This window comes from Rhinopithecus bieti, unplaced genomic scaffold (genome assembly GCF_001698545.2).
Source record: "Rhinopithecus bieti isolate Rb0 unplaced genomic scaffold, ASM169854v2 scaffold_11110, whole genome shotgun sequence".
Taxonomy (NCBI): domain Eukaryota; kingdom Metazoa; phylum Chordata; class Mammalia; order Primates; family Cercopithecidae; genus Rhinopithecus; species Rhinopithecus bieti.
This window is the reverse complement of record NW_016806890.1, coordinates 1,219,220-1,233,864: the sequence shown is the minus strand read 5'-3', so window position 1 is coordinate 1,233,864 and position 14,645 is coordinate 1,219,220. Positions and strand designations below refer to the sequence as shown.

Below are 14,645 nucleotides of genomic sequence, written 5' to 3'. Positions count from 1 at the left end.
AAAAAAAAAAAAAAAAAAAAAAAAAAAAAAAGAAATAAAAAAATTTTTGGAGGAGGTATTCCAGCAAAATGAGAAGTGAATCCAAGAAAAAAATATAAAATACATGATATATAAGAAACAATAGGCCAGGCGCGGTGGCTCAAGCCTGTAATCCCAGCACTTTGGGAGGCCGAGACGGGCGGATCACGAGGTCAGGAGATCGAGACCATCCTGGCTAACACGGTGAAACCCCGTCTCTACTAAAAAATGCAAAAAAACTAGCCGGGCGAGGTGATGGGCGCCTGTAGTCCCAGCTACTCAGGAGGCTGAGGCAGGAGAATGGCGTGAACCCGGGAGGCAGAGCTTGCAGTGAGCTGAGATCCGGCCACTGCACTCCAGCCTGGGCGACAGAGCGAGACTCCGTCTCAAAAAAAAAAAAAAAAAAAGAAACAATAGCAGCTAAGTGTGATGCAGAAGAAGGAAAACATTGAGGAAAAAATAGAAAATTATCTATTAGAAGATAATTGAAAGAACCTTGTGCTAGGACCTTGACACTCAGAATTTATCTGCACAACTTCATATAGTCCCTACCCTCATCCCCTCTAGGGCAGGGGATGGAAAGGTGAAAATTACAGTTCTCAATGTCCCTGTAACTAAGGATCTAAATGTTATTTAGGTTCTGCCAATGAAATGCATTCAAGTGAGATCTGGAAGTTGGACATGAAGCCCTGACTCCCATATTTCCTTCTACATGCAATGTAAAGTGGGCTGAACAATGGAACCTGGAGCGGGGTGCCACATGATCCTGTCCTATTCAAAATTTCTGCCCAGCCTTAAGAGTTGCACCATGTGGTTAGGCTCTTCAGCCTGTAATCCCACCTACTCAAGAGGCTGAGGAAGGAGGATTGCTTGAGTCCAGGAGTTCAAGGCTGCAGTGAGCTTTAATTGCACCACTGCATGCCAGCCTGGGCAACAGAATGAGTTCCTCTCTCTAAAAAACATAAATAACAAATAAAATAATTGTACAATACAGTATCCCATAATAACTTGTTTTATTTTCATTTCTATAAAATTGTCTACCAAACAGAATAAGAATAAAATGGTTTAGGAAAATTGCTTTTCAGATAAATGACAAAATTAGAATTCCAACTTCATACCATATACAGTATAAATTTACATGAATTAAAGGCCTAAATGTGAAATGCAAAGCTTTAAAACTATTAAAAGTAAATGCAGTAGAAATATCTTTCTAACCACTGATTAGGGATAGATTTATTAACAACACCCAAAAGCAAACATTACAAAGAATATATTTAAATACATATATATATGTATATTCATTCTCAAATATTTATTGATACAACTATGATAAACAGGGTCTATGGAAATCCATAGCTAACATCATATATAATGGTGAAAGCCTGAAAGCTTTGCCCCTAAGATCAAGAAGAAGACAAGGATTTTGCTCTCACTACTTCTATCCAACATTGTACTGGAGGTTCTAGCCAGGACAATTAGGAGAGAAAGCAAATAAAAGGATCCAGATTGGAAAGGAATGTGTAAAACTATGTCTATTCACAGATAACATGATCTTGTATATAGAAAACCTGAGGAGTCCACAAAATACGACTAGAGTTCAGCAAAGATAATATAAAACAACATACTAAAGTCAATTGTATTTCTACACACTAGGAATGAATGAGCTGAAAATAAAATTAAGAATTCTGTATACTAACATACTAACAGCATCACAAAGAATAAATACTTAGGAATAAATTTAACAAAAGAGGTATAAGTCTTGTACAGTGGAGACTGTAAAACATTATTGAAAGAAGGAAAGACAACCTAATTTAATGGAAATAACCCAGATGTCCATCAGCTTAAAATGGATAAATATAACATGGTATTATATATCTATCTGGTGGAATATTATTTGGCAATAAAAAAGGAATGGTATATCTACTATATCATGGATAAACCTTGACACCATTATGCTAAGTGAAAGAAACCAGAAACAAGGACCACATTTTGTGCCATTCCATTTACATGAAACGTCCAGAATACACAAATCCATAGAGATAGAATGTAAATCAGTGGCTGCCAGTGGTGGGAAGGAATGGCATGTGACAGACTGTTTAAATGTCTGAGGATTTTTTAGAAGTAGTGAAAATGGGGCCGGGCTTGGTGGCTCGTGCCCATCATCCGAGCACTTTGGGAGGCCAAGATGACAGAATCACTTGACAGCAGGAGTTCAAGACCAGCCTGGTCAACACAGCAAAACCCTGTCTCTACTAAAATACAAAATCAGCTGGGCGTGGTGGCACACACCTGTAATCCCAGCTACTCAGGAGGCTGAGGCATGAGAATCACTTGAACCTGGGAGGTGGAGGTTGCAGTGAACAGAGATCATGCTACTGCACTCCAGCCTGGGCAAGAGAGCAAGACTCACTCTCAAAAAAAAGTCCGGGCGTGGTGGCTCATGCCTGTAATCCCAGCACTTTGGAAGGCTGAGGCGGGCAGATCACGAGGTCAGGAGATCGAGACCATCGTGGCTAACATGGTGAAACCCTGTTTCTACTAAAATACAAAAAAATTAGCTGGGCGTGGTGGTGGGCGTCTGTAGTCACAGCTACTCAGGAGGCTAAGGCAGGAGAATGGTATAAACCCGGGAGGCGGAGCTNCAGGGGATGGAAAGGTGAAAATTACAGTTCTCAATGTCCCTGTAACTAAGGATCTAAATGTTATTTAGGTTCTGCCAATGAAATGCATTCAAGTGAGATCTGGAAGTTGGACATGAAGCCCTGACTCCCATATTTCCTTCTACATGCAATGTAAAGTGGGCTGAACAATGGAACCTGGAGCGGGGTGCCACATGATCCTGTCCTATTCAAAATTTCTGCCCAGCCTTAAGAGTTGCACCATGTGGTTAGGCTCTTCAGCCTGTAATCCCACCTACTCAAGAGGCTGAGGAAGGAGGATTGCTTGAGTCCAGGAGTTCAAGGCTGCAGTGAGCTTTAATTGCACCACTGCATGCCAGCCTGGGCAACAGAATGAGTTCCTCTCTCTAAAAAACATAAATAACAAATAAAATAATTGTACAATACAGTATCCCATAATAACTTGTTTTATTTTTCATTTCTATAAAATTGTCTACCAAACAGAATAAGAATAAAAATGGTTTAGGAAAATTGCTTTTCAGATAAATGACAAAATTAGAATTCCAACTTCATACCATATACAGTATAAATTTACATGAATTAAAGGCCTAAATGTGAAATGCAAAGCTTTAAAACTATTAAAAGTAAATGCAGTAGAAATATCTTTCTAACCACTGATTAGGGATAGATTTATTAACAACACCCAAAAAGCAAACATTACAAAGAATATATTTAAATACATATATATATGTATATTCATTCTCAAATATTTATTGATACAACTATGATAAACAGGGTCTATGGAAATCCATAGCTAACATCATATATAATGGTGAAAGCCTGAAAGCTTTGCCCCTAAGATCAAGAAGAAGACAAGGATTTTGCTCTCACTACTTCTATCCAACATTGTACTGGAGGTTCTAGCCAGGACAATTAGGAGAGAAAGCAAATAAAAGGATCCAGATTGGAAAGGAATGTGTAAAACTATGTCTATTCACAGATAACATGATCTTGTATATAGAAAAACCTGAGGAGTCCACAAAAATACGACTAGAGTTCAGCAAAGATAATATAAAAACAACATACTAAAGTCAATTGTATTTCTACACACTAGGAATGAATGAGCTGAAAATAAAATTAAGAATTCTGTATACTAACATACTAACAGCATCACAAAGAATAAATACTTAGGAATAAATTTAACAAAAGAGGTATAAGTCTTGTACAGTGGAGACTGTAAAACATTATTGAAAGAAGGAAAGACAACCTAATTTAATGGAAATAACCCAGATGTCCATCAGCTTAAAATGGATAAATATAACATGGTATTATATATCTATCTGGTGGAATATTATTTGGCAATAAAAAAGGAATGGTATATCTACTATATCATGGATAAACCTTGACACCATTATGCTAAGTGAAAGAAACCAGAAACAAGGACCACATTTTGTGCCATTCCATTTACATGAAACGTCCAGAATACACAAATCCATAGAGATAGAATGTAAATCAGTGGCTGCCAGTGGTGGGAAGGAATGGCATGTGACAGACTGTTTAAATGTCTGAGGATTTTTTAGAAGTAGTGAAAATGGGGCCGGGCTTGGTGGCTCGTGCCCATCATCCGAGCACTTTGGGAGGCCAAGATGACAGAATCACTTGACAGCAGGAGTTCAAGACCAGCCTGGTCAACACAGCAAAACCCTGTCTCTACTAAAAATACAAAAATCAGCTGGGCGTGGTGGCACACACCTGTAATCCCAGCTACTCAGGAGGCTGAGGCATGAGAATCACTTGAACCTGGGAGGTGGAGGTTGCAGTGAACTGAGATCATGCTACTGCACTCCAGCCTGGGCAAGAGAGCAAGACTCACTCTCAAAAAAAAGTCCGGGCGTGGTGGCTCATGCCTGTAATCCCAGCACTTTGGAAGGCTGAGGCGGGCAGATCACGAGGTCAGGAGATCGAGACCATCGTGGCTAACATGGTGAAACCCTGTTTCTACTAAAAATACAAAAAAATTAGCTGGGCGTGGTGGTGGGCGTCTGTAGTCACAGCTACTCAGGAGGCTAAGGCAGGAGAATGGTATAAACCCGGGAGGCGGAGCTTGCAGTGAGCTGAGATCTGGCCACTGTACTCCAGCCTGGGCGACAGAGTGAGACTCCGTCTCAAAAAAAAAAAAAAAGTGGTGAAACTGTTTTGAAATTGATGGTTGGATTACTGTGAATATACTAAAAGCTACTGAATTTTATACTTTAAATGAGTAAATTTTCTGATATGGGAAATATATCTCAATGAAGCTAATATTTTAAAAAGGAAATGTATTGAACACCTACATGTGCAGGGCACTATTCTAGTTTCTGAGGATAAGCAGTGAATAAAGAGGCTCCCTATGAGAGTTTCCATTACAGTGGAAGATCCACATAAATTGTCCCAAGATACCCAAGGAATTTTGAGGTTTTACTGTGCAATTAGTTTTGGTAAACTGTGCAGAATAATGATGAAAAAGAGAATTTCCAGAAGCTAGGAGGCTTCTGGAACAAAAGTTCTAATTTGCAGAAACGTAATAAGGTTATTTATGGAAATGGCAAATTGAGACCTAGGTGCCAAACTCCAGGAACATTCTGGAGTGAGTTATTGAACAGATGATTCATGAGCACTTCACAAAGGCAGTAGCGACCAATTCATAAGTGTGGTCTTACAAAAAGCAGGCCAGCAGAACTCAATTGTTTTTCTTTCTACTTTTCTATATTTTCCAAATTTTCCATAATGATAACATGTAATATATCTTAGTAACAAAAGAGGACTTCACATACTTTTTAGATGGCTATTGTTCCCATGTTGTTAGATCAACAGAATGCTGTAAGAATGACAGGCTGGCAGGGTCTCCCAAGACATCCTTACGTGTACAGTGGAGAAACGTGCTGGGGATGTTTCAATTAGGAATCACTGTTGACACGTGGTAATGTGCTACCTGGTGACCTCCTGGTCAAAATTTCTGCTGAGGACTTAGTGCTCAGTCATAGCCACGGAAAGAATGAATTGGGAGGGAAGGTGGTTAGGTCTTAGTGAGGATTTTCCCTCCCTTCCTTCTTTCCATCTTTTTTTCCTCCCTCGCTCTCTCCTTTCCCCCTTCCCTCTCTCCCTTCCTTCCTTCTTTTCTTCTGAAAGACATGATCATGGTCTGATAAACAGAGGTCAGAATTAGGGAACAAATGATATAGTGAGGAATTCACAGCAAGGGCCTACCTAGGTCATGAGCGGTGGACCTAGCAGAATGAAGAAATGAACAGGATATGTAGCCTGAAAACTGGAATTTACCTCAAGCACCAAAGTAACCTTCCCTATTCCATCAATGGTAAAGGCCAGGACTTCTAGCAATCTACCTGCTGGTTTCAGTTCAGGGACTAACATTGTGGTCTTAAAAGTACAGATAATTATCGAATGAACTGTTAATACACAGAAGACAATCTAGAAGAGGAATATTTGTATGCATCATTTATATTCACTATTCAAAAATTATTAAATTACACAAATAACAGCATGTATGTTCACCAGTAGAATACGGAAAATATGTCCTGAATGCAGGAGCCTCCTTCCAAATACTGCTTATTCTAGAGCAAAATGAACTGAGTAATTGTGCTAATGAAAAGTTAGACATTATTCATCATTGCTTCCAGGTTTTATATTATTTCAAGCACATGTAGTGCGGGAAAGCATGTCCTAATGATTAGAGAACATAGGCAATAAAAACATCCTATAATGGCATTTAGCTTCCTAAATCACCATATTTTAAAAAATTGAAACTTCCTAAATAAGTAACTTTGTGGACTGTTGCTTTTATAGACCTTGTTTTAGAATAAGTACTGGTTAGAAATGTCAGGTATTATAATTTTCCCACCTTTTAAAAAATTTTTTTGCTTTCAGTTCAATAATTTTTCTAAGTAACCTTATGTTTTCCTCTTTTCTAGCCCATAAGTTCTCTTGAAAGTGTTTTTATTTTAATATGTCACATTTGATTCTATAAGAATTCATGAGACACACTTGTAAGTTTTAAAGTGCAACTGCCCTGTGGGTTTTTAAAAGATCTAACAAGGTCTAGAACACCTGTCCATTTCCATTCCCCCATCAGGTTCTCACTGCATGCTTTTTTCTTTTCTTTTCTTTTTTTTTTTTTGTTATACAACCCTTGCATTTAACATCTGAACTAGTTTCCTAGGGCTACTGTAACAAAGTACAACAAACTAAGCACCCAAAAACAACAGAAATGTATTGTAGTCTCCCACGGTTCTGGAAGCTGGAAGTTGATCAACACATCAAGTGAGCCATGTCCCTCTGAGAGTCTGATCGGAATCCTTCTTTGTCCCTTCCTAGCTTCTGATGGTGGCCGTCTATCCTTGGCGTTCCTTTGTTTGCAGCTGCATCACTCCAATTTGTCCCTCTGTTGTCACATGGACCTCTCCTTGTGTGCCTCTGGGTCAAAATTTTCCTCTTATAAGGGCACCAGTCGCAGTGGGTAAAGGGCCCTCTCATAACCTCTTCTTGATACCATCTGCAAAAACCTTATTTTTACGTAAGGTCACATTCACAGGTATTGGGTTAGGATGGAACGCATCTTTTTGGGGGACACCACGCAACCCATAACACCATTGTTTGTACTTTTCAAAAGAAAAGCTTCCTGAAATTTGCCTGTCCTGTCCCATTAGTGACTGCATGAAGTACCTAGAGCAGAGAGCATTTTCTAAGTTTAAGGTGAAAAATGCCATCTAACTTATAGTGAGACAAAATAACAACTCAAGCCTTTAGACATTGGGGGTTTTCTTTCATCTCTGCTCAAAGGAGGTCAGCCAATGATGGAATCAATGACAGTCGGGTGCAGTGGCTCACGTCTGTAATCCCAACACTTTGGGAAGCCAAGGCGGGCGGATCACGAGGTCAGGAGATCGAGACCGTCCTGGCTAACACGGTGAAACCCCGTCTCTACTAAAAATACAAAAAATTAGTTGGGCGTGGTGGCGGGCGCCTGTAGTTCCAGCTACTCGAGAGGCTGAGGCAGGAGAATGGCGTAAACCCCGGGAGGCGGAGCTTGCAGTGAGCGGAGATCCGGCCACTGCACTCCAGCCTGGGCGGCAGAGCGAGACTCCGTCTCAAAAAAAAAAAAAAAAAAAAGATAGGGAGGTTGTCCAAATAAGGTTGTAACCAGTCATATGAGCTGTAAACCAAAAGGTATCTAATACAGGTCTCAATCAATTTAAAAGTTTATTTTGCCAAGGTTAAGGACATGCCTGGAAGAAAAAAAGCACGAAATCATAGAAATAGTCTGTGGTCTGTGCCTTTCTCCGAAGATGATTTTGAGAGCTTCAGTATTTAAAGGTGAAAAGCTGGCTAGCGGAGAAAGAGGGAGGATATGGTAATCCACATGTTCCAGGGGAAAAGAAACATGTAGGGGAACAGTCAATTATGTATGTCTCTCAAGCTCCGCGAACAAAAGGAAAGGCAGTTTCTTTTCTTTCTTTCTTTCTTTTTTTTTTTGAAATGGAGTTTCGCTATTGTTGCCCAGGCTAGAGTGCAATGGTGTGATCTCGGCTCACTGCAACCTCCACCTCCTGGGTTCAAGCAATTCTCCAGTCTCAGCCTTCTCAGTAGCTGGGATTACAGGTGTGCGCCACCATACCCGACTAATTTTTGTATTTTTAGTAGAGATGGGTTTTACCCATCTCTACTAAACGTTGGCCAGGCTGGTCTTGAGCTCCTGACCTCAGATGATCCGCCCGCTTTGGCCTCCCAAAGTGCTGGGATTACAGACATGAGCCACCACACCCAGCCAGGAAAGGCAGTTTCTTGCAGGACTCAGCTTTTGGCTTAATTTTTTTTTCTTTCAGCATAGTGAATTTCTGTCCTGAGGTTTTGTTTTCCTTTCACGGAACACTTTAAAAGCACAGTGTTTTCTTCATCTGATAACAGAAGGAGAAGTCAAAGAGAAAATATCCAATATGAGAGAAATCTTCCATTCCTGGCTTTTGAAGATGGAGGGGGCCATGTGGAAAGAACCCAAAAGCAGCTTACAGGAGCTGACAGTAACCCCCAGCGGATATTCAGCAAGAAATGGGGACATCAGTCCTACAACCCCAAGGAACTGGATTCTGCCAACAACCAAAATGAGTTTGGACACAGATTCCTCCCCAGAGCCTCCAGGGAAGACTGCATTCAACTGACAACTTGATTTGACTCTAGTGAGACCCAAATAAATGCTAATAAATGGGTTTTTTAAGCAACTAAGTTTATGGAAAGTTGTTCCACAGCAATAGCAAACTAATGCAACAGGCAAATGGGTAGGCATCTTCTGACATTATGAAATATTATGAAAGACTCACAAACACCACTGCAGCCTAGAACGACTAATGAATCATGTAAATAAGGGCTAAAAGAAACCAGAGGCATGTCAATGAGAGACTGAAAGAAAGATTGCCAAGATATGCCTCTTTATGGGGACTTTGCTTTAACAACCTGTAGAGTATTAATTTACAGCTTCCATTTCCAGGATAAATGGAACATATATACATGCAACCACAAAACATTTTGAATACATACCTAAGCCCCAAAGAAAGGGAATCTCTAGGTGTCAGAGATCCAAGAAAAGCCAAAACAGATATCAAAAGATGACACTGTGGGTTTCCCAAAGGATTTTAGGATCTGAACATAGGCCCTAGCAGCAAGCACTGGGCTTTCAATGGCCATTTTGGAACAGGATATACAAGGGGTCTTCAAAAAGTTAATGGAAAATGCAAAATATGAAAAAACTATGAACAGATTTCAATTTTTTTGCACCAAAATAAACTTATACTGGCTTGTTATAACTTGTCTGAACAGGATCTAGTTTGAGGCACTGAGAAGAATAAGGCATCAGTTTTAAAACAGCCCCTATTAGAGCAACATGAATTCTGTGAAATTGAAGAAAGAACAAACATCAAATTTATGATGAAGCTTGAGTAGAAGAATAGTAAAATCACCAATACTTTACCAAAAACTTTATGAGGACAATGACCCAAAGAAATCAGCAGTTTACAAATGAATAACTCGTTTTAAAAATGGTTGAGATGATGTTGAAGAAGAGGCCCACAGCAACAGATCATCCACATCAATCTGCAAGGGAAAAGTTCATCGTGTTTATGCTCCTATTTATTGTCCTTTTTAAAAATTTTTTTCCTTTTTTGCCCTCAGAGATTATTGTTCTGATCATGCCTTAGTCGAAGAGAACAGATAATAAACAGCAGAAACAATAGCTGATACCATAGACATTTCAACTGGTTCTAACAGAGGAGACCATCCCTCATACCATCTTATGCCCAATTTCTGCCTCCAAAGAAAGAAGTAAAAACTAAAAGGCAGAAATGAAATCCACAGGCAGACAGCCCAGCACCGCACCCTGGGCCTGGTAGTTAAAGATTGACCCCTGACCCAATTGGTTCTGTTATCTATAGATTACAGACATTGCATACCGGTGCATGCAGCCCCCAGTCACGTACCCCCTGCTTGCTCAATCATGACCCTCTCACATGCACCCCCTTAGAGTTGTGAGCCCTTAAAAGGGACAGGAATTGCCCACTCAGGAAGCTCGGCTCTTGAGACAGAAGTCTTGCCAATGCCCCCGGACGAATAAACCCTTTCCTTCTTTAACTCGGTATCTGAGGAGTTTTGCCTGAGGCTTGTCCTGCTACAGTTCAGCTTACACAATTCTGACAGAAAAATTAAAGTTGAGCAAACTATCTACTCCATGAGTACCAAAACCAGGGTGTCCAGAGAAGCTGCCCACATAAGGTCAGGGGATCGAGACCATCCCGTCTAACATGGTGAAAACCCATCTCTACCAAAAATACAAAAAATTAGCTGGGCGTGGTGGCGCACGCCTATAGTCCCAGCTACTCAGGAGGCTGAGGCAGGAGAATGGCATGAACCCAGGAGGTGGAGCTTGCAGTGAGCCAAGATCACGCCACTGCACTCCAGCTTGGGCGACAGAGCGAGACTCAGTCTCAAAAAAAAAAAAAAAAAACCAAAGAATTAGAAAGAGGCAAGACGTGAAGGGATCGGTTGTAAGATGAATACATACTAGGGATCTAACGTACAGCATGGTAATTATAGTTAACAATCCTGTATTGTATACCTGAAATTTGTTAAGAGAGTAGATCTTAAATATTCTTATCAAACACAAACAAAGAAACAGACAATAAATAAAAAATAAATAAATGAGGTGATGGATAGGTTCATTACCTGGCTTGTGGTAGTCATTTCACAAAGTACACAAATATCAAAACATCACATTCTTCCTGGTAAATACAGTCAATTTTTATTTATCAATTATACCTCCATAAAGTTAGAGGGAAAAAAAGATGTAAAGAGATAATGGCAAACAATTTTCTAGAATTGATGAAAGAAAAAAAAATCCTTATATCCAGAGAGTACAAGAAGTTCTGAGTCAGATTATATTCACTGAAATCAAACTGTAGAACACCAAAGACAAAGAGTAGATCCTATAAGGAGCCAGAGACAAAAGACAGATGATCTTAAAAGGAACAATAATCACACTGACAGCAATATTTTCATTGGTAGGAATAGATGCTAGGAAATAATGGAAACAAAATCTAGAAAGTACAGAGGAACAAAAACTGTCAACCTAGAACTTTATACTCACTGTTAGCACTCAAAAGTAGTAATAAAATAAAGGTTCTTTTAAGATAAAGACTGAGTCTACTATCCACATATTCTCACTAAAAGGGTTACTATATGACATTTGGGGCTGGATGAAACTTTTTTAAAAAGAGTTATTATAAGAAAAGCTGACTGGATGTGGTGGCTCATGCCTGTAATCCTAACACTTTGGGAGGCCAAGCCAGGCAGATCATGAAGTCAGGAGCTTGAAACCAGCCTGGCCAACATAGTGAAACCCCGTTTCTACCAAAAATACAAAAATTAGCCAGGTGTGGTGGCACATGCCTGTAGTCCCAGCTACTCGGGAGGCTGAGACAGGAGAATCGGAGAATCGCTTGAACCCGGGAGGTGGAGTTGCAGTGAGCCGAGACCACGCCATTGCACTCCAGACTGGGTGACAGAGTGAGACTCCATCTTAAAAAAAAAAAAAAGAAAAAAAAGGCCGGGTGCGGTGGCTCAAGCCTGTAATCCCAGCACTTTGGGAGGCTGAGACGGGCGGATCACGAGGTCAGGAGATCGAGACCATCCTGGCTAATACGGTGAAACCCCGTCTCTACTAAAAAATACAAAAAACTAGCCGGGCGAGGTGGCGGGCGCCTGTAGTCCCAGCTACTCGGGAGGCTGAGACAGGAGAATGGCGTGAACCCGGGAGGCGGAGCTTGCAGTGAGCTGAGAGCCGGCCACTGCACTCCAGCCTGGGCGGCAGAGCAAGACTCCGTCTCAAAAAAAANGGCTGAGGCAGGAGAATGGCGTAAACCCGGGAGGCGGAGCTTGCAGTGAGCTGAGATCCGGCCACTGCACTCCAGTCTGGGCGACAGAGCCAGACTCCGCCTCAAAAAAAATAAAAGAAATAAAAAAAAAAAGAAAAAAAAAGCTGAACAGCGAGGATGAAAGAAGAAGCATTGGTAAACAAGAAACTGGCTAGCATGTCGGTAAATAATAATAAAATATTATTCAAACTAAAATGTCAAATAATAATAAAGGGATAGATGACAGAGAGGGAAACTGAAGTTAAAGTATAGTAAGGTCTTATATACTTTTAGAGAACAGGAACATTTATTAACTTTAGATTTTGGTGGGGAGAAAGGCTGCAATTTTTTTATTGATACATAATAGTTGTATATATTTTGAGGATATTTTGGTGCATGCATACAATGTGTAATATTACTAACTTTCGATTTCTAAAAGTAAACGTGTATGTTACAAATAAAACATAGTCCCTCCTCTATAGAAGCTTCTACTATCCAGGAACAGGATAAGTGATGTTATAAGGCATGCCCAGTGAGCAAGAATGCCATCAGGGAAAGAGGGATGAAATGAGGGCATTAGGGAAGCCTTCAAAAACATGATGTTTAAGCTCTATCCGGAGAAATCAGCCGTTCGTTGAAAAAAGAATGCAATCTAGTCTGTGGGGACTGACTGCACATAAAACACACGGACTCTTGGAAGAGTTGGCATATTTTGAGTGGTTCCATATGGATGTAAGGTAGAATAGGTTTGGGTTATGATAAGAAGATGAAAAGGTAGACCAAGAAGAAATGTTAAAGAACTATATAGGTGACATTAAGAGATCTGCACATTATTTAGTAGGTGGTGGGGGCATATCGAAGATATATTTTTTAAATTCTTTCATTGTGGTAAAATATATATTACATAAAATTTACCATTTTAACCATTTCTTTTTTTTTTTTTTTTTTTTTGAAACAGGGTCTTGTTCTGTTGCCCGGGCTGGAGCGCAGTGGTGCAATCATGGTTCAATGCAGCCTCAACCTCCTGGGCTCAAATGATCCTCCCACCTCAGCCTCCCGAATAGCTAGGATGACAGGCATGTACCACCAAGCCCGGCTAATTTTTGTATTTTTTGTAGAGATGAGGTTTCACCATGTTGCCCAGGCTGGTCTCAACCTCTTGGGCTTAAGTCATCGGCCCACCTCAGCCTCCCAAACTGCTGGAATTACAGGCATGAGCCACTGTGCCCAGCCCATTTTAACCATTTTTAAATATACAGTTCAGCAGCAACCATCATCACTATCTATCTCCACAACTTTTTCATCATCTCAAACTGAAACTCTGTATCCATTAAACAATAACACCCCATTCCCACCTACTTCTAGTTCCTGGTAACCCCTATTCTTTTTCTTGTTTCTACGAATTTGACTATACTAAATATTTCATGTAAGTAGGATCGTACAATGTTGTTTGTGTCCAGCTTATTTTACTTAGCATAATGCCTTCAAGGTTCATCCATGTTGCAGCATGTATCAAAATTTCCTTCCTTTTTAAGGCTGAGTGACATTCTATTGTGTATATTTAACATATTTTGTTTATTCACATATCCATCAATGGATATAACAATTAAAATTTATAACCAGGGGAGTAATGTGTTCGTGTAACTGCTTTAGAAAGGTAACCCTAGAAGGAGATTAAAGGATACCACTTGTGAACCAAAAGATGAACCTGTTTCCAGAAAGTGAAAATGGTCAAACAGGTGGAAGAAGTCTAGTAAAATGAAGTCAGAAATGTCTCTAGGTTTGGGAAAAGCAGTTGTAGTATAGCAGGGGATAGGAAACATTGAACACTAGTTAACCTAGTTAGCATGCTCAGAAACACGTATCTGCATGGGAAGACCTTTCCCATGCTACAATAAATTTTGAACATTTGGCACCTATGTTTAAGACAAAGAGGTTGAAGACACCAAATTAACAAAATATTTTAGCCTCTTAAGAAATACAAATATACTGAGAGAGATGGTAAAAACGGTTTTCTTGAAAATGAGACATCTTAGGATTTGTATGGTGGCTCATGACTGTAATCCCAGCACTTTGGGAGGCGGAGGTGAGCAGATCACTTGCGCCCAGGAGTTCAAAATCACTGGGGGTAACATGGTAAGATCTTGTCTCTACAAAAAGTATAAAATTAGTTGGGCTTGGTAGTATGTGCCTGTAGTCTCAGTTACTCAGGAGGCCGAGGTGGGAGTAAGCAGAGGCGGCAGTGAGCTAAGATTGTGGCACTGTACTTCAGCCTGGGCGACACAGCAAGACTGTGTGAGAAAGAGAAGGGAAGGGGAGCAGAGGAGAGTGGAGGGAAGTGGAGGGAAGGGGAGGGGAGAGGAGGGGAGAGGAGGCAAGGGGAGAGGAGGGGAGAGGAGGCAAGGGGAGGGGAGGGGAGGTAAGGCGAGGGGAGGGGAGGGGAGGAAGGAGAAAGAGGAAGAAAGAAAGAAAAGAGAGAGAAAGAGAGAAAGAAAAGAAAGAAAGAAAGAAAGAAAGAAAGAAAGAAAGAAAGAAAGAAAGAAAGAAAGAAAGAAAG

At 40.4% G+C, this 14,645-nt stretch overlaps 1 protein-coding gene across 10 annotated transcripts in view; it reads right to left on the bottom strand.

Moving 5' to 3' along the window:
- Positions 1–14,645, bottom strand: part of KIAA0319 (KIAA0319 ortholog) — a 102,739-nt gene that overhangs the window by 83,872 nt on the left and 4,222 nt on the right. For 4 of the 10 annotated variants that reach the window (XM_017878539.1, XM_017878544.1, XM_017878540.1 and 1 more), the window contains one exon: positions 9,655–9,776. The exons of the other annotated variants lie outside the window; for them this stretch is intronic. The gene's annotated coding sequence lies outside the window, so the exon portion shown is untranslated. The remainder of the gene's footprint in view (positions 1–9,654; positions 9,777–14,645) is intronic. 10 annotated transcript variants of the gene reach the window in all.